Below are 19083 nucleotides of genomic sequence, written 5' to 3'. Positions count from 1 at the left end.
CCCTGTCCCCATGAGGGGAGACGCTGAGGGAAACCCGCCACGGCGCAGGGGTTCAGCCCTGTCCCCATGAGGGGAGACGCTGAGGGAAACCCGCCGCGGCGCTGGCGTTCAGCCCTGTCCCCGTGAGGGGAGACGCTGAGGGAAACCCGCCACGGCCCTGGCGTTCAGCCCTGTCCCCGTGAGGGGAGATGCTGAGGGAAACCCGCCGCGGCGCTGGGGTTCAGCCCTGTCCCCATGAGGAGACGCTGAGGGAAACCCGCCACAGCACTGGGGTTCGGCCCTGTCCCCATGAGGGGAGACGCTGAGGGAAACCCGCCGCAGTGCTGGGGTTCGGCCCTGTCCCCATGAGGAGATGCCCAGAGCCTGGGCGAGAAAATAGAGGGACATGAACTACCAGTGTGTGTAACGCCTCTTGTCGTAGCACTAATAAATCGGGTGAAAGCAGACACTTGGTTCCCATCAGAGACGGTGCAGAAATGAAGGTTGTACACCAGCATTAAATGGTCACGATGTGGTAGACAGCAAAGAAATAGGTACAGTAGTTTGGGTCTGCTCAGATTGAAATGATTTCCCCAAATGGTGGCAAAGAGTTTGCGCCACAGTTGTGTTACGAGTTTGTTCTAGGCTACCAGCAGCAGATTTGGCAATGAATAATGATCTCTAATATTACTAGAAACACAACTGGGAATTTTGTTGTTAGGCAGTTCCAATTGCCCAGCTGTAGACTGGAGAGCAAACGCTACCACTTGCAGTAAGGCTCAGATATTTCTGAATGTGATAGCTGACAAGTTGCCTCATCCTGAACCAAGAAAAGGGCACGCTCTCTCAGGTTTGGGTTTGTCCAACCTTCTTGTCACCTGCGGAGTCACAGAAAGCAATGTTGGATCAGATGACTGCGGATCGTTTCATCTTCAGTGGAAGGCTGAGGAAAGGAAGTTTGTAATGATGGCTCTCAGTTCAGAAGGGCAAATGTGGAGGAATTAAAAAAACTGGTTAGTAAAGTTATCTAGGAGGAAATGGGTCCTAGGTTGACTCCATCACGTGGTCAAAAAACATGAAAAGGACAAGGGTGAGCTCAGGATGCATCAGAGAAGCTTCATCCCATTACACAAAGTGCTGATGAACCTTCCTCTGGAGCAATGTGTATAATTGTGGCTATCCACATTGAAGGATGATGAAATGGAATAAGTGAGAGGAGGACTACAAAGATGATTGGGGAACGCAATGTGTTTCATGGAAAGAGATTAAAGGAGTAGCTTTTTTAACCCAGCAAAGCCTGCATGCTTTTATTTGTGGGTGTTAAATAATTGATTAATCTCTAGGTCATGGAACATCACTCATAGGTGTCACTAATGTCCTTAATATTTGTCCCCTAATACTTAGGGAAGGTGAGAAAGATAGAGTCCAAATCCTGTGCGCATGTACACACAAATGATATATGTATGAATGATAAAGCATAATGTCGAACTAGCATTGCTGTAATCATTTAGCAAGACTTGTCTAATTCACAGTGCCTTTTATTATTCATAACAAGTCTCACACCAGTCTTCTCTCTTTAACAGAGAGGACACTATCCCACTTCTACCCAGAAATGTTCATCTGGAGGACCTGGAGTTTAACGTAGCTGCAGTGAGACATCTGTGCAAACCCTGCAGGAATTTTGACAGCGTGACAAGGCACTGACAATGTCGCTTCTAGCTGATGGTGCATGGAAAAGAGTGAAAAGCTGGTTTTACAGCTTGACTATTAGAAAGAAAGAAGAGGGAGAGAGACAAATATGAGTTTAGTATCTCATTCTGAAGGGCAATAGCATCAAAGGTCTAATGGATCCCTAGAGGCAGTTTCAAACTATCAGGGATTCTCCACTGAGACTATTTTGGCACCCTGTGTCCCTTGGTACCCAGCCCACAGTATGTGCGAGTCATTACTCTTAGCTTATTGCCTAGTTCTTACTTCAACCAGTGGAGTTCATTTTTCCAGCCCTGAAATGTTGTAGATCAGCAGAACGGAGTGCAAGGAAACGCTCATTCCCTTCCAGCCTTTAAAATGCTTTTTTTTTTCCCTCAGGATCCTCTTGACTACTCCCATGTCACAGAGCACACTCACGTTACTGGACATCACCACATATTGCAGCTTCAGGAATCATCAGTGTCTGTCACATTCCCAAATATATTTAAGAATCTGGGCAGTAAATCTCAAAAGGAAATTTATATAAGTTGATAATAACTCTAGAAGAGATGGCCACTGGCTTTGCTGCCTGGCTGAATATCCAAAGGGGAGGTTCTAATATCTGAGTTCAGCTTTGTACCACTTACAGTTAAAATAATACATGCCATGTCCTGTACCCCTTAGAGCCCAATTCCTTATTTGCCAGGAGGTCATTAGGCTCCTCATAAGCACAGCCCAGGAACTGCATGGTGCAACTCCCATCGATTTGGGCCCGCTTCCCTGCTAATCAGGCTCACATATTTACCCTCTCTGAGGACTGTGTCCCTGGGTGGGAAGCACAACCCATCGCTGGCTGTGGAAGGAGCCATGGCTGGCTGCAGCAAGGGGATGTGCAGCCCATTGAGACTGCCTTTCCTTCCGCCGGCTGCGGCACAGCATTACTGCCCCTCTGTCCCTTTGGGACACCCCAYGCCAGCCTCAGCCGGGTGGCAGATGACAGCCTAGACTGACCAGCTCTGCCTGCCGTGTGAGCAGGAAGGAGCCTGCTGATGGGTGAGAGCCAAACTGGCTTAAGGGCTGCAAGGCAGGAGCAAGTTAGGTGAGTCTTACGCTCCACGCTCCCTCTGTGGCAAGCCAGATCAAACCCTGTCATAGCTGTAAATGTTATAAAAATAAATTAATGGGCAAGGGGGAAGAAAGGGAAATGTTCAAGCAAGCATCAAGCTTACGTGCAACCTTTATGCAACAGCCAAGAGGACAAATTGCCTTGCTGCCCTTGGATAGTTGCCTTTCAAGCCCCAACCCTTTACGTGAGCGCCAGTCCCAGCCTGCTGGTGGAGGGAAGCTCCCTCTCTGGCTCTGCAAGTGAGCTGTGCTCCACGCACGCAAACCCAAGCTGGTGTAAACAGACTGGCAGTGCCTAGCAACCTCCACGCGTCCCACTCCTCCTGCCGTGTCCTCACCTCTGCCAGACCATCTTCCCCCTCTCTGCCCAGCAGGCAACATCCATTGCACTGGTAGCTGGAATATTCTGCTCTTTGGCTCCAGGGATGAGCCGGACCTTGGGGCTTACTGAGAAGCAGCCAAGGAGTCGCTGCCCTTCTGCGGCACAGTTCACAGGAAACAAATCCAGATTTGTTTCTCCCAAATCCAGTGAAAGCACCTGCCCGTCATTCTCAAGTCTGCCTCTCCAGCTAATCTTTCCCCCGAGACGTGTCTCTGTGCCTGCCTAGGCCACGCGGAGCCGTTTCGCATGCTGCCTCCCAGCTCCGTGCTTTCCGCCTTGGCACACAACTGCAGCCAGCCGCTGCGCAGCCTCTGAGGGAGCAGTCTCCGGGGAAACTCCTCTGCCGGCATCAGCAGCTGAGGAGCAGCGATTTGGGCGGGAGCTCCCAACCTCCCCTGCTCTCTCGCTCTCTACGACAGCATACTTATTCCCCCCTGAATGAAGCGTGGCTTGCATATTTATCAATATTATTATTTGCCTGGCTGCTTTGACACCGGCTTGTAGATTTAAAGACACGTTTGATGGCAGTCATTAACCTCTTTGGGCACCTCGAAGTCTCACCTGACCCTGAATAGCCCTGGTTTTGTTTCTGCCAGGCTGATGACTTCGGGGTCATGACCCTCACTTTGGGAATAGCTTTAATTCAGCGTTAGCACTTAGGCCTAGCCTGGTGCAAGGGGGCAGGGGGGAAGCTTTTTTCAGCACAGAGCAGCCAGGGTGACTGAAATACCCCTTAGCTATATCATCCTGCTTGTGCTAGCTTATACGGCAGCCCAGTCCCCCTTCCTCAGGTTCCACCTGCCTGGTGTTGGCTGTATTCACGCAAGAACCAAGTGCTGTGTGTGGTTTTGACCTCAGTTAATAGCTGTTCCCTTTCAGCCCAATGCATTTTTCCCCCTAGTCCTCATAAAACCCAGAGCAGGATGTTAACAAGCCAACAAGGTGGCTGATGTTTTAAACAGAGCTACTCATGTGTTTTACCATTTAGCATTTAGTACTTTAAACAAACACATTTATGATAACAGCTTCTGAACTGACTGGTATTTAAGAAGATATCAATACCCCTGAGGTGTTTGCAGCCAAACCTGTAGCATTTTTCTCCTGAGTTAGATGTGTTTGTAAATAGCTAACATTAAAAAAAAAAAAAAAAAGTCTTTTCCACCCTCATTCTCTCCAGCAGTAGCATGAAAACCAGATCTGAGCCCAGCTAGACAACATAGGTCTTTAAATGACAGCAGCTACATTAGCAAATAGCAGAGCCCCATAGGAGCTGAAGACACAAGATCAATGTTACATGTTTCCCACAGAGTTTTACTTTAGCTCTAACGTGGTCCTGAGGACTCACTGCCCATCAGCGGTGGTAGTGCATGGGGTGTGCTACTGATCACATCTTTTTTACTTCATCCAGAGGCTGTGCCTACATTAGTGTTAATTTGGGTCGGGAGTGCACTTTTGAAGTGAATCTCCTAATTGTTTCCGAGCACCTTTAGACCAGTTTATTCACTACCAAAGAGTGCCGATTGCTCTGCTCCCTGACGAGGTGAATAGATGCAAACCCAAGCTTTAAACATGGACAGCAAATTATTAAGGATCAGGAACGCTTTGAAAAAGAGAAAGGGGATTTTGCCAAGAAAACCCCAAACTTCCTATCCTGAGTCATATGCTTTGAATTATTTATGTAGTTGTTGTCGGTCTATGAATTCTGCCAGGCAGGAATACTGTTTGGGACAACATATTCAAGGTTATGCAAATTTCTCTACAGCAGCTCTTCAGACTACCACATTCAAACTAAGTCATCTGCCCCAGATATTTGTCATATATCTGCTCTTCTCCCAAGTGACTTGCAAATTGACAGCATGAGTGACCAAATTACAGGATCACCTTTGACAGCCACAGAGAAAAACTTTCCAAAGGATACCTAGACCTTATTTGTATTAGAGAAATCTGACAGAGCAGCACATTAGTGTATCCAAACAGTGACCTGTAATATGGGACAGTTTCAGACAAAATTGCTAGTACCCAGGTTGTTGTACTAATCCTTTCCATCCAAAAGTGACCAAGCTGGTATTAAAAACAGATGACTCGATAAATTCAGTGGCACTGGATTGGTGTAAAGTGTCAGTTTCCACCTGGCTGCATGCAAGGATCTGGAAAGTGCAGAAGCATTCCCAGGTCCCTAGGCCACCCATTACAATGCTAAGGTCTAGCTAGGAATTCTCAGTTTCAGAAAAACTGACATTTTCAAACATCAGACATTTCCCATTGAAAAATTACCTTCTTACCCTACGGATTTTCATCATGAATCTCTAAACCAACAATTTCAGTTTGGATCAGGTTCTGCCCTGCACGGGGAGGACAGCCTGAAGTCGTCTCCTGGTTTGCAGTCCCAGCCGTGATGGGGTTGAGGTCAGGCTGCCAGCAAGTCTGTGTCACTCCATGACAGCAGTACCTCCCAACCCAGCAGGCACATGTGGTAGCACGCTGTGGCCACCACAAACGGCTTGAGTATTTCTAAAAAGAAACACCCCAAACCTTTTATTCTACTCCCCCGAACACTGGTATTTCCACCTGCTTTAATGCAGAACCAAACCAAAAACCTTTCTTAAGTCAGCTTTTAACCTCTCCTTGCCCAGGGTTTTTAACTCCAGAGCTTGCATCAGTGCTGCAGGGAGAGGGGTGAGGCTGAACTTCTGGTAAACTGCCCTGTGCGACTGCTAGGAGAGACAGGGTGCAGTGCAGAAGAAGGGCACGAGACCGTGCGAGGCAAAGGGGGATGGACTGCAGCGTCCTGCTCTGCTTGCACAGTCCCACCGGGCAGTTTACCAGCAGTTCAGTTCTCTCATGCAGACACAAAAGCACAAAAGAGCACAGAGCAGCAAACTCTCGACTTCTACTGCCAAGGCAAGGGAATCAGAACATACTGAGTACCCACATCTTTTCTTTTTTTTTTTTTTTTGTCTGCAGCCATGTGATTTAGAGAGATACAAGATACTCCTTGGCTTGGAGATAAATGTACTTGTACTCTTCTAGCAAAACATATGAATGATCAGCATGAAGAGTGAATGCATCCATGCTAATAAGTAATTTTCAACCTACATAATAAAATGGCAGACGCTAACGAGTTCCATTCACTTCCCATTAAAAAGTGCTTTCACTTAGCAGGACTCCACTGCCCAGAGTCTCAGGCTCAGCAGTTTGATCTTCTAGGCCAGGCCGAAGAGACTGTGCTGTTCAAGCTGCTCATGCGGGGTGTGGGCTGGAAACCAGCTCTCATCAGCTCCACAGAGCCACTGTTCGAGCGTCGCTTCTGCACATCTTCTGCGTCCACTGGAAAGAAGTGCTGCAAACATGGTATATTGAGAATGCAGGCACTGCATGTATTYTCCTGCTGTGAAAAAGTGAGATTTAAATGAGGGTAAATATCCCATAATTAAAAATATGAAACCTGCTATGCAGTCTTCACACTTTTTTTAATGAGTGGTTTGAGGGGGGAAAAAAAATCAAATCATAACTACTTCTATCACGAGAACTTTTTCCTCCAAAAGCCACCGTTCTTGTAGAACTCTCCCAAAGCCAATAAATAACCTTGTCTGCTCAAGGAAAATTTCGAAAACATCCCCGTTTCCTAGTTCTTGATGACATTGGCTGCGGAAAGCAATATCTCCCTCTGCTATACCTCTAGACCAGAATTTCCCACCCCATATATTCTGCTGCATATATCAGCCCAAGGTTGCTTAACATGTCCCCTAAGTAATTTCTATTTCCAGGTGTTTGTAAAAACATGACAAAATTTGACCACTGAGACTGACATTTTCCGTGATGGATATGTATCTCACATGGACACTGTTCCCTCCTTCCCTCTGTGCTGCCCCTCTGCCTTCAGAAATTGCAGCAAAAATATTTCAGACAAATATTTCAGACATTTCTACAAACAGAGATTGGTCCCAAATGCTCTAGCAACATTTTTCAAAATGCTTTAAGGTCTCTGGGCTTTAGATGAGACTTGAACCTAGCCAGCTGCTAGGAATACTGCACTTTTTTATCCAGTTCCTGCAGAAAAGACACATGTGGATCTTCAAAGGGAAAAAAAAATATTGAATTTACGTATTGTCCAGAGAGACTCATCAGAAAGAAGTGATTCTCAGAGAAGCTCCTCTCCCCCTGGCATCCTGCATCCCCTCCCAGGTGCCGGGCTGGCCAAAGCAGCCCTGGAGGGCCCCGGGGAGGTCGGCTGGCTCAGTCCAGCATAGCAAGTGCCATTCCCACAGAGAAACGGAGTGGGCAAGAAATGGGCTGCAAGTCCCAAGTGTCCACGTTTCTCTGCCATCAGCACATTGCGTTAGAGCTTGCCAGGGACATCCATCTTCCTACTGCCTCCTGCCTAATGCGCAGGGAGATACCAGCCAGCAGCTGGTCCRTGGAGCCACATTAATTCACGTGGTGGCAGCTTGTGCAGGTGACCTAAAAGCTCCCAAAGACTCAAGGTGAGAATCAATAAGATTTACGAGTGAATTTTCTGGGATATTTTCCTCTAAGCACCTGAGGATAATTAACAGCCAAAAGGTTCAGAGTCAACCACCAAAGTTATGAAATACTAAATCAGAGGCAGCTCCCATCAGCTTCGTTCGCTCCCTGTGTGGGTTATRTGTACATGATAAAACCATCATCAATGCATGTTCACGAATTTTCTCTTTTCCCATGGGAGTCCTGCTGCTTTCAGTGGCTGGTAGTTATTTAAATATTGTTTTACCCCTCTGCAGTCAAAGCAAAGTCCTGGGCCTTGCTATTCAAATCTTACCCTGAACCACAACATAATTACATTGCTGCCGGGTGTTTCTCTGGCAGGCAGCATGCGAGGATCCGTGTGCTGCACCAACTCATATGGATCCAACAGGTGCTGTTCTTCTCCTTTGATAGGCAGGGGATTCAGAGAAAAACAAGATTAAAAGTCAAAAGCCTGCGCTTGTTCTGGGTACTAGAATTCGGACTTCTGGCCCCGATTTTTGCCAGGACCGGGCATCGTACCGTGATGTTCTCATTTCCAAGCACAGCCACATTGGCTCTGGTGCCAGGCGCAAAGAGCTTGTGCATCCCGGGCTCCAGTGGGCATCACGGTGGGGACCGAGAGGAGGAGGAATCGGGCAGGAACCCTRGTCGAAAGCCTGTCCTGAACACTGGGACTGAAGTCACCTGCCTGGTCTCGCAGAGCAGCGTGGTGGAGAGCAACAGGGCAGCTCTTCAGCGCGGCACGCAGGTCTCCTGCACCCAGCAGCCGGTGTGGGAACGGCAGCGGAGAGCTCGTGCGCACCTGCAGCCTTGCCAGCGCAGCCAGGACGCGTGCCCGGAGCGCTGTCCACTGCACTGATCCCATTCCTCTGTGTGTGAACGAAGGGGCCGAACTGCAGGCAGCTCCCGGTCTGGCTRTTTCTGACTCACAGGCACAACTAAACCTTCCCCTAGGCCCCGAGAGCTGTGCGGAGCCACCGCAGCTCCCATGCAGGCGCAGATCTCCTCGGCCAGATGCGTCTCTGCTCCCTTCCCCACTCACGTTCCAGAGAGGTTTCCKCACTGAGCTCATTTTCCCGTCTTTCCTCGCTGCGGGTGCCTCTCAGCAGCCTGGCGAACATGCTGGGGAGAGCGCTCCGTCACGCATGGACATCCCCCGCCAGCCGGCACTGCTCTCCGGAGCACCGAGCCATTGCAGCCAGCTCACACGACCCCAGCACGCAGCATCCCTGGGCGGCCGGGCTGGGGGCTCCAGGGCATGCGTGGGGGCCACGGCTCTAGCCTGCTCCGAGCATCCCCTCCTCGCTACTCTGTGCCCCACAGAGGAGTCCTGCAGCCAGCCAGGCTCCCTGGCCGTAACTGCTCCCCCAGCCTCACCAGCAACATATTTGCTTCCCCAGATATTTAATTTTCTGGTAGAGAGGAAACATCAGCCTGTTGAATCATGAGCTGATCCATCTCTACCACTGGGCTGAAGGCCCATGGAGTGAGAGCTGTTAACTGGATGCAAACCACAGCCAAAGCAAAGGGCAGCACGCGTGGGTGCTTCCTCCCCCTGCCCACATCCTCCTGGTGCCTCCGAGTTGAGCTGGGGACAGTCCCCTTTGGCAGGATGCTGGCACGGCGGCCGAGCCTGCCATGGCCTCCCGATAACACCCCGTCAGCAGCTGATCAGCGAGTCAGAGGTAAAAGGGTTTCAGCAAAGTGCAGTGCCAGCACCCAGGCTCGGGTACTATTGTACAAGCGCAGTCCGTGGGACACAGAGGGGGATTAAGAGATCTGTGACAACAGCAGCCCTGTGTATACAAACACGACGGCTAAAAGGGCTCATATTCATGCTTTGTCCCCAGGGAGGTCATCAGTGATGGGAATCAGGTTCTGGCCGGGCGGACATGCAGCATCCAGCTCTGTTTTAGCCCTCCTGCCTGCCACTGCTGCCACGGGGGCTGCCGAGCTGGGGAAGGCAGAGCGAGACTGGCCTGGGCAATGGGAACCCGCTGCTGCCGATCCCCTCCCTGCGTAGACCTGGACTGGGGATGTAAAATAAAGCCATGGATCCTGGAAAGTTATAGGGAACTTTCTAGCTATCAAGTGGCACTAAGTTGAAGAACCTAACCTGGCCCTGAAGATGGGAGCGATGGAAAGGAATTGTTCGGTCAGTGTTTTAAAAGCTGCTAGTGCAGTCAGCCCTCTTACTGCCGTGATGGGAAAGGACCAGTAGCAACAGTAGCCACAAAGGCATGAACTGGAGTATTTCTAATTAGCCTCTGACTATAGCAAGTCCACTTGCACAACTCCAGGGGCAAACAAGACTACGGTACACTCATGGACATGCAGCTGCCAAGTGTCCAGGAGGATCCTGGCTCCGCTGCCCATGGAGCGCCAGTACAGGCATGGGCAAGGGACCCTAAATCTAAGCATAGAGAGGCAATATTTTATGACTTTATTCTTACTCTTGACTCTTCTATCTCTGTACTTCCCAGCAAGCACTGGTTCTTGACAGCCAAGTGAGCTACAAGAGGAAAGAAACCCCCTCCCAAGGACTAGAGACATCCTCTGCTTCCAAAGCTGTCTGTGAAAATTAATATGGGATGGAAAGTTTAGTTACAGGGCTAGGGGCTGTGTTCTGGATTGATGCTTTCATTTTTATCAAATATATCAAGTAATTGAAAAAGTCTCGATCACCTTACTTGATGGAGGTTGTTGCAGTGGTGACAACTACTGACCTGCTCTGGCCCAGTTGGGTAAAGGGGACTTCAGGGCCGCAGCTCAGAGGCTATTTAATGCAGAGCAGCACAGTCCTTTAGTCTCCCAGCTGCCTCCTTCATGGCCAAGGTAGCGAGGAGGAGAGGAGCAGCACGGTGTGGGCCGTGATACTGCAAAGGGCACTGCAGCTCCTCCTGACACAGGGTAACAAGAGACCACAAGGAGATGACGCTGGTGAGTCAGTGTAGACTGCTGGGAATCAGATCCCTCAACCCAAGAGCGAAGTCACCCCTCTGGATGCACCGGTACTGTGGCGTGGCCGAGGAGAGAGCACCCGAATGGGATGCCGTGGAGCTAGTCCTGGGCACGTGACTGCTCTCAGCCTCAGTGTCCTGGTCTCTAAAATGGGCGAATCAAGCTCACCTTCCCCCTGTAACTCTTGAAGCTCAACCACTGAAAATGCTGAAACAGCTGCGTGCAGTAGCTCTCCTTTAGAAGCCAAATACCTGCTGGCGGAATATGCACATTCTCTGATTAGGTGCTGTTCGTTTCAATGGGAGACATAGAATTAAGATATATTAGCATATATATTTATAAAACACACACATATATATTTATATATAGGTACACAGAGGAATCATAATGACATGCGTTGGATCTGTGTCCACTGAAGGACACAAAATACTATGCACTTCCTTATCTTAATTTGCCCAACTCGCATCAAAAAGACTAGGTGAAATCCCTCAAGTATAAAAAGTCTATTGAAAACCTTTTCTGCTGTTTTCTTTGGCAGTGAGTCGTAGCTGGAGGTGAGGTACTTATTTTTAGCATCTCGGATGCTAAGATAAGCTGGGTGGGCTGGCTGTGTTTTGGGAAGGGGAGAATGGAAAGAAGAAATCAAAGACAAGGTAGCTGTTTTAATTTCACCCTCTTCTCGCTCCAGAACTTCCCGGGGAAGGATTTCCTTAGCACGTCTTGGTGACAAATGAGGAGACAGCACAGCTAGATACTAACGCTTCCCTCTGGAGTCAGCATTAGCTTGCTCTCCCTGCCAGAGGTGGGGGAAATGCAAACAGAGCAGCTTCTCAGCTGTCTCTGCACCCATCTTCCAATGACACAGTGAAAGAAACTCAAACGCATTCACATCTCACGGTCAGGTTTAAACAGGCCCTCTCGTGCATGCCAGCCCCTGCAGACGCCTTCTYTCCCAGCAGCTGGGTTCCCCCAGAGGGTATTTTTGGAAGTTTCTTTTGCTACTATCAGTTTTATATCAGGAACTGTAAAATGAAAGAAAAACAGAGATGTACCTGCTGGCTCGCTGAGGCCCTGCCTTGCACCTTCCCTCGAGCCAGTGAACACGTTTGTGTCCCTCGGTGGCACCGTCTCCCCTCTGGCAGGCGAAGGCCCCGTGGATGGCAGAGCAGCCACCGGATGCTCGCCTACGCTGCCTCGCTGCCGTACACCATGTGGATTGGCACTGCTCTCGCTGCAGCACCAGTCAATTTTCCGGCTTGCTTTTCAGGCTTGGAAGGAGCAGAATTTGAAGGTGGGTTTCACTATGGTTCGGCTGCCCGAGTTCGTAGCGGTGGGAGAGCTTTGCACCATCCAGAGAGAGTGACAGCGTTGACTCTTAAGAGAGGGCTCCTCCTGCCAGGGTGTTTGTCAGACTTTGAAGTTAAATCATGAGCAAAAGTAATGCAACGTGAAGGTGTGTGCAGTCTGCGCCGAGATTTCTTGCCTGTCTTTCAATCTGGTAGATTTTCACGCTTCTCATCTAACCCCATTTGTTCCTAAACACATTTTCATCTGACAGCAAGCTGGGCCAGCACTTCTGAGTGGAGACAAACAGGAGCTAGACAGTGCCACGCTCTCGTCTTCTTCAGAGAGCCACCTTTCAGGTCCTCTCCTTCCGCAGAAAAAACAGGGCGGAAGCACATATTTCCCCTCACCACCCCTGCAATACTTTTAAGCTCCTGCTCCCGCAAAGAAATCTTTTCTCTGGTTTAGTACAGCCAGTCCGAATTAGACACAGCAACACCCAAGGCAATGCTAAGGGCTTCCCAAATTTTCCAAAACCCTCTGCAGGGATTTGTGGCCTAAAACAAGATTACCCCAGAAGTTTGCAGGGCAAGAAAGACATCTTTACACTTGAGACAGTTTTTCTTCAGCTTGTTTCTAGTCTACAGGCTTATCTTATTATTTTGCAATTCCTCTCCTAAGGATGCAAAACTAAAGCCTTTGCCAAACCAAAACATCTCTGCAGTTTATCTGAGCTTAGCGAAGCACGCGAAGGTGGCCTGGAGCGTGGCGCGGGACGGCAGCCAGAGCTCTGCAGAGCAGCAGGGGAAGGTTAACACTGCTGGGGCCCGAGACCTTCCCCGGGCAACGGGCAAGTCGGAAGCAGCATCAGAGACCACAGCCGGCGTTGCATCCAGGGAGCAGGTATTTGCGCTACTGCCCCAGTTAATGGGAAAGAGCAGAGAGGAGCAAGGCGCCGTGTACCTGGCGGATGAGTGTTTCTGCAGGCCGGCCTCCGATGTGCAAGCCCAGCCAGCTCTCCATTAGCCCGAGCGAAGGGAGCTAGGCGCGGGGCTGGCGGGGGGAGCTGGGGCTCCTCGCACAGCGTGGGCCAGCAGCCGCGGGGCGCGCGGGGCTCCCGCTAGCTCCCGGCACGCAGGACCCAGCCGGCAGCAGCAGCGCTCGCCTGCACCGGGGCTGCGCCCGCACCCCGCGGAGCCGCGTGCCGAGGGGCCTCGGGCTCCCGCCGCTCAGCCCAGCCGACACACTGAGGCCTTTTTCACCGTCAGGGAAGCCGGCCCAGCTGCACGGGGCCGCCAAAGAAGGGAAAACCCACTGCGGCATCAGTCCCTGCATGCACATGCCTCCCCTCTGGAGCCTGCCAGATCGCCAGGTTTCCGGTTTCTCTTCCCAGTGGGTCCCGAGGATGTTTTGTCCGACACGCTCCCTCCGGGAGGCACAAGCTGGGCTGCTCCGCGCGGCACTGCAGTTATTGCACCAGCACTGGCCACTTCCGCAGCTTTACTGCCTTAGCTGTTAATTTAATAATTTACTTTACTGAGCCTCATTAAGGCACCCTCCTGCCTTTCCACACGCGGTGACAACGTGTTACGATTGTCAAAAATATTGCGGAGCTGGGGCGTCAAGCTGCTGGCGCGCATACTAACCGCGGGGCGCGGGGGCATACCTTTGGTTTGGTCTTCAGTCAAATACAGACATCTCTTCCCAGGGGTCTGCCAGCAGCGATCCCCACATCCCCCTGCCCACGATCCTGGGCAGGACCTGGGGACCAAATGCTTCAGTATCGTCCCTTTCCCAAATAGGGGACCTGGAGTGATGTAGGGACTGCAACAGCTCTGCAGGGACAATTTGGGATGTCACCACCCTTCCACAATGCAGTGGAAGATGTTTCATCCCCAAGTGTCACTATTTTGGGTGCTTTGCCTTGGGAAGCTGATCTCTGTGCATCTCTAGTGACCCGCTTGTGTGTGTGATAGCCCCAAACACTGGAAAAACTCCCAGAAAAAGCCCAGCAAGGTTGCACTTGGATGCTCACATTTAAACATTTAACACACTAAATAGCACTTTTCATCCCATCTCGAGGGTCTGCTGGCTGTTGGAGGGCAATCCCAGCCCTTCCTCTTCTCTGGAGACCCTCGTGCTTCAGGCCTGTCCCAGTTCCCACTCCAAGGGGCAGGATGAAGCTTGGAGCTGGTTCCCAGGCCAGACCTAACCCAGGAGCACCGGCCGGCCTTCAGGGGCCACAGCACAAGCAGTAAGGATCAGCCCTTCCCTACTTCCAGAGGCGAACCAGCTCCCCAGGCAGGGGCAAATGGCACTTTCCCTGGGGCAGAGGCCAGGGACTCCGGCCCGCTCACTGTTGCTTTTCAGATAGGCAGGCTGCAAATCGCGCGGCTCACRTGGAGAGGGGAGATAGCGTGGCCGGGGTCCCAGCTCAGGGCGCTTGGGATGGGGGGAGACGGCCAAAGGGAATGAATGAGCCAGCAGCGCTCTGCCCATGATAAAAGCAGCCTCACGGCCCCCGGCACCRGTGTGTAATCAGGAAAGGGCAGCCCCAGCCCTTAACTGCATCTTCGGCGGGCCAGGCTGGGTGGGGTGACACAGGCACCCAGGACCCAAGTACTGGAGATAATGCAGCACCCCAGGAGGCAGAGCTGGCAAGAAGAGGGGGATGGCGTCTACGCAGGGAGAATTTCCCACCGAGGCAGATACTGGTGCAGCCAAGGAAATCGTGCCAAAGCAGGGAGGCTCCCTGCGCAGCCCTGTCCTCTGGGAACCAGAAATGCTCATGCTGGTGCTCCCATCCCCGCTCCAGGCTCTTCAGTCAGAGAAATCCCCCCCGCTTCCAGGGAGAGAAAAGCCAGAAGAAGAGAGAAGTTTTGATGAAGACCAGGGCAGCTGGAGAATGAAGACAAGGGGATGCTATGGGGGAGCATTGCCCAGCACAGACCTGGGAGCTGGGGCTCCCTGCTGCTGCCTGCAACAAGGTGCCCAGCTCTGGGGTCTGAGGACTTTGCTGGCTACCACCTACCTCCTTGCCCACCCCCCTGGCAGGAGCTGCTCCACGGGCAAGAGCTCCCTGCTCACAGTACAGATATTTCCCCGCCCCAGCTTTTGTTTAAACCAAGCAGGGTGTTACCAGAGCCAGGTGAGCTGGAGAAGATGCTCCCTGCTGGGGCTACAGCTTTTGCCTAGCATTTCTTTCAGAGTAGCACAGCCCCAAGCCTGCATCCAGCTGGTTGTGAAGCGCTGGACATTTGCCAGCCCCAAGCCATGACTCAACAAAACTGCCTGTCCCTGTAAACAGGCATCTCTGAAGGCCCCGGGGAGGGAGTTTCCTCAGCCCTCTCCCCAAATCATCCTTCCTGGCATCGTCCCAACTCTCAGTGCAGAGGAACAGCCCTGGCTGTCATGGCCACCCAGGATCTGGGGTTGTGACTGGAGATCTGAGCTCCGAGATGCTGGGGCGGGAGCCTCGGAAAAAAGCACCAAAAACCTTGCTCCTGCCTGTCACAGCCTGGTGCTTTGCCCTCCTCTGGGCTTTTTGCAGAGGGTTTTTTCCAGGGCCCTGCTTCCCTCTCTCGGGTCCAAGGCTTCTCTCAAGAGGGATCAGAAACTGCCAGGTGAAGCAGCCAGGAGCACAGGAGGAATCGCTTGCCCTGCACGGGAGGGAGGATGGCACAGGATGGGAGAGCGCCAGCCTTGCGATGCCTCCACCTGGCTGACTCCTGCCATCCCCGCAGAGTCCTGGCAAGGCCAAGCAGGCTGCTTTGGGGTTGCTTGGGGACATCAGACACAGAGCAGCCGAGAGCAGGCTGAATTTGCCAGCGTTGCCCAAGAGCAGACGGCAGCTGCTGCCGAGAAAGGATGCGAGGCTGCAGGACCCGRGGCACTGCTGGAGCAGGTGCCTCCCCATCCCCGCGAGGAAAATCTGCTTTGGGAAGAAGCGCTGTTGCCGACTTCTTCCAGACTGAGGCCTGGGAGCTGGAGAGCCCTCGCCGATGGCAGGGCTGGGGATGCAGGCTGAGGCCGGCTCTGCTGCCATCTGCCGCTCAGAGAGCTCAGGGCCTGGCGGGGACCAAACACCGCCCATCTCGGAGAGAAACAGAAAACAGACTTTTTTTTTTTTAAATCAGCTGGGGGATGCCTCTTTGGTCTGAAGAGGTTAAAACAAGCCCTTTCCCTAGATCTGAAGGGAGGTGTTTTACCTGCGGGGACAAAAAGTCTGCTCAAAAAGCAGCTAGCCTGGGGCAGCAAGAGCTGTCTGCTTGCAGACAGCCACATGCAGAAAGTTCCCTGCCTGGCTTAAGCCCAGAAAAAAAAACTTGGGAACACATCAGGACGTTTGCAAGGTGTCCTCAGTGCAGTACAGGTTGAAACGCCCTGGCTCTGCCAGGGAATGCCAGCAAGTCCTTGAGATAGCATCTCAACTCACCAAGCAGGCATCACGCAGCATGGGTGCCAGGCAAAATAGCAACATTTCAGCAAGAGCTCTCTTACATACATGTATATATGCAAATATAAGTGCTATACACACACACATATTGGTGTATATATATCACAAAATCCCATTTTCAGTGGATTCCCCCCAAAAAAGGGCAATTTTTTGTTTCCATGTACTCTGTTCTTGGTGCAGGTGAGAGCTGATTCCTTCCCCCCATTTCCCCACATCTCAGCTCCTCAAACACCCCAGCTGGCACTAAACCAAGATATACTGTGGAGGGGGTAGGGTGGAGGAAAACTGACAGTGAAGAAGCCCTGAGGCTTGGTGCTCTTTGCAAGTCTGGAGAGAGTTTAATGGATCTGTACCTAAGACCCTGCTGCTCCCTGAAGTGCCCTGAAAGGCTCATGAACTGGAGGGCCGAAATCCCCCCAGAGCACCACCTTCAAGCCTGGCAGAGCCATGGGGCATTTAGCTTGGACAACTGCCTGCCCAGAGCCCTTCTAGATGAAACAAAGTACATAAAACTGCCATACTGTGGCAGATCAAAGGTCCAGCCAGCCCAGCATCCTGTCCCAACAGCAGCCGGGAAGAAATGCCTAAGGAAAGGCATAAGAAACTGGGTGTGTGCAGAGGGACCCCAGCCAGGAAGGTGCGCTCAGGGATGGCTGTGCCACCCTGGGCTCCAGCATGGTTAAATCACCTCTCTTCCAGGGGTCCCTGTCTGAGCCCAGTGCCCCTCTGGATCCTGCTGTCCAGAGGGAAGAGTCCCACTGGTGCAAAACATCTGGCTTTTCCACAAACCTCAGCCAGCCCCTCCCCTGGCACCACCATCCCCACTGCTTGGGGACCAGAGCATTCCCCAGCCTTAAGCTCTGTCCTCACACACATCTTGGTGGCCTCAGCTTTGGTGCTGTGAGAGCATCCCAGGAGGAGGTAGGAGCCAGCAGCATCTTGTAGCCAGGGCACAAGGCTTGAGGGCATGGGCAAGTGGCAGCTCCCGGCAGGAGGGCGATGAGTTGGCCATCAGCTCCCAGGCATCCAGCCTCGGCACACACCTTCATCCCATGCTGGTAGATGCTGCTCCACTCCCATGGCCCCTTTTCCCCAGAGACGTCCTAAGAGATGGAAGAGCAGAACCAGGGTGAAGCGGCCCCAGCGGGGCTGCCCTATTTCACCCGAGATCTCCCTGGTGACATGAGGGTCCCTGCACAATGTCAGCTTGGCACGGGCTGCTGCAGGCGCAAAGGCGGTGAACCCAGTGTCTCCGGCATGCCATGTTCATGGCACGTGCACTGGGCAACAGCCTGGGCTGGAGACAGGTCACAGTGCTGCAAAATCCCCAGTGCAAACAGACAGCATCTAGGGAGATAAAAAACTATAGCCCCTGCCTGGGGCGGAAAGAAATGCACGTTCACGGACAGAGGCATTTCCCAGCAGAGGACACTGTCGCTGGGCCACAAGCGTCCCAAACGCCAGCCCGCAGGCTCCCCGTGGCCGATGCCGACACGGGAGCCAGCGCAGGCACCAGGCTGCCAGGTCTCCACTGCAGGAAGCCGGTGGCTTGGAGTCACTTACGCGGAGTGTCCATGGGGTGGCACATGCAGACCGTGGCTCCGCATGGCCCAGACCAGCCCTCCTGGCCCAACTCCGCAGATCGCTGTCGGCTGCCCAACAAGGAGCAGGGCACTGCTGGCTGAAATGCCAGAAGGTGATGGAGGCCGATGTCCCACAGCCCTGAGGACAGTTACCCCCACCACACAGTTGGGAAATCGCTGCAGCGTGGGTGACATGTATCCCCCATTGCACCTCAGTTTTCTCCACCACAGATGAGCAGAAAAACAAGACAAAACCACAGAAATAATGCAGGAGCATTTCTCTCTAAATTGGGGGTGGCTGAGGACTACGAGAGCTCAGCCTGGAGCATTGATGCCCAGCTGCCTCCGGTGGGATGGCTCATGGACAGGCAGAGCAAGCCAGCCCCTCCTGTGGGCCCTTCCTTCTGCCCCAAATGCACTGGCCTGTGCTCCCACATCCGCTCCCCGCCACGCTCACCCCCCACCACTGCAGCTTCCGCACCGTGCCAGGCCCACGTGCCAGCAGTGGCATGTGGCTGCTGGCCYGCGCACAGAGCTGGGAGCCACAGCAGTCCCTGGGAGAGCTGGATACACACCCTCAGCCTGGCATGGCTTAGGCTAAGGAGTCTGTGTTGACTCGTTGGCTGGTGGTGGTCACCCAGCCCAGGATACAACGTGGAGCAGGGAGCATGCCTGACCTTGGCTCTGCCTTCAAGCACAGCAGATTTGGTTTTGCATGGATTTGCTTGGCCCTCCTTGTGTCCTGGGAACACCAGGGGCAGCCCTGGGCAGAGACTGGCACCTGCTCCCAAGGAACCATCCCAAGGCCTTTTGGCCCGAGACGGGCTCCTGGCTGCCAAAGCACATCTTCAGCAGGGCTGAGCTGAGCCACGCAGCACCTGCGTGACACGAATAACAGCCCTGCAGCAACCGGAGCCCTGTGTGGGCAGCTCTCCAAGCTGGTAGCACTCAGTAAATGGTCAGGGGCACATCATCATTACTGACTACAACAAGCCCCTGGGCTCATCAGCAGTACTACAGAGTGAAAAGCCTCTTCCAAAACACCCCAAACCTGGGGTGCAAGTGTCCCAGGGGTCTCAGATCTCCACTGGAATGGCAGAACTGCCAACGGGGAAACA

General features: G+C 52.5%; 1 long non-coding RNA gene across 1 annotated transcript; it reads right to left on the bottom strand.

Annotated features, from left to right (window-relative positions):
• Window positions 1–6170: 6170 nt before the first annotated feature.
• Window positions 6171–15155, bottom strand: LOC112966491. Its single transcript, XR_003253615.1, has 5 exons — window positions 15066–15155; window positions 13593–13761; window positions 11695–13438; window positions 10408–10896; window positions 6171–6563 (listed from the first exon to the last, which is right to left on the bottom strand). It is a non-coding gene; the product is annotated as an uncharacterized LOC112966491 (long non-coding RNA).
• Between the last annotated feature and the right edge of the window lie 3928 nt (window positions 15156–19083).

The sequence above is a fragment of the Apteryx rowi genome, unplaced genomic scaffold, assembly GCF_003343035.1.
Source record: "Apteryx rowi isolate R43461 unplaced genomic scaffold, aptRow1 scaffold_245, whole genome shotgun sequence".
NCBI classification, from domain to species: domain Eukaryota; kingdom Metazoa; phylum Chordata; class Aves; order Apterygiformes; family Apterygidae; genus Apteryx; species Apteryx rowi.
This window is presented reverse-complemented; position numbering and strand designations above follow the sequence as displayed.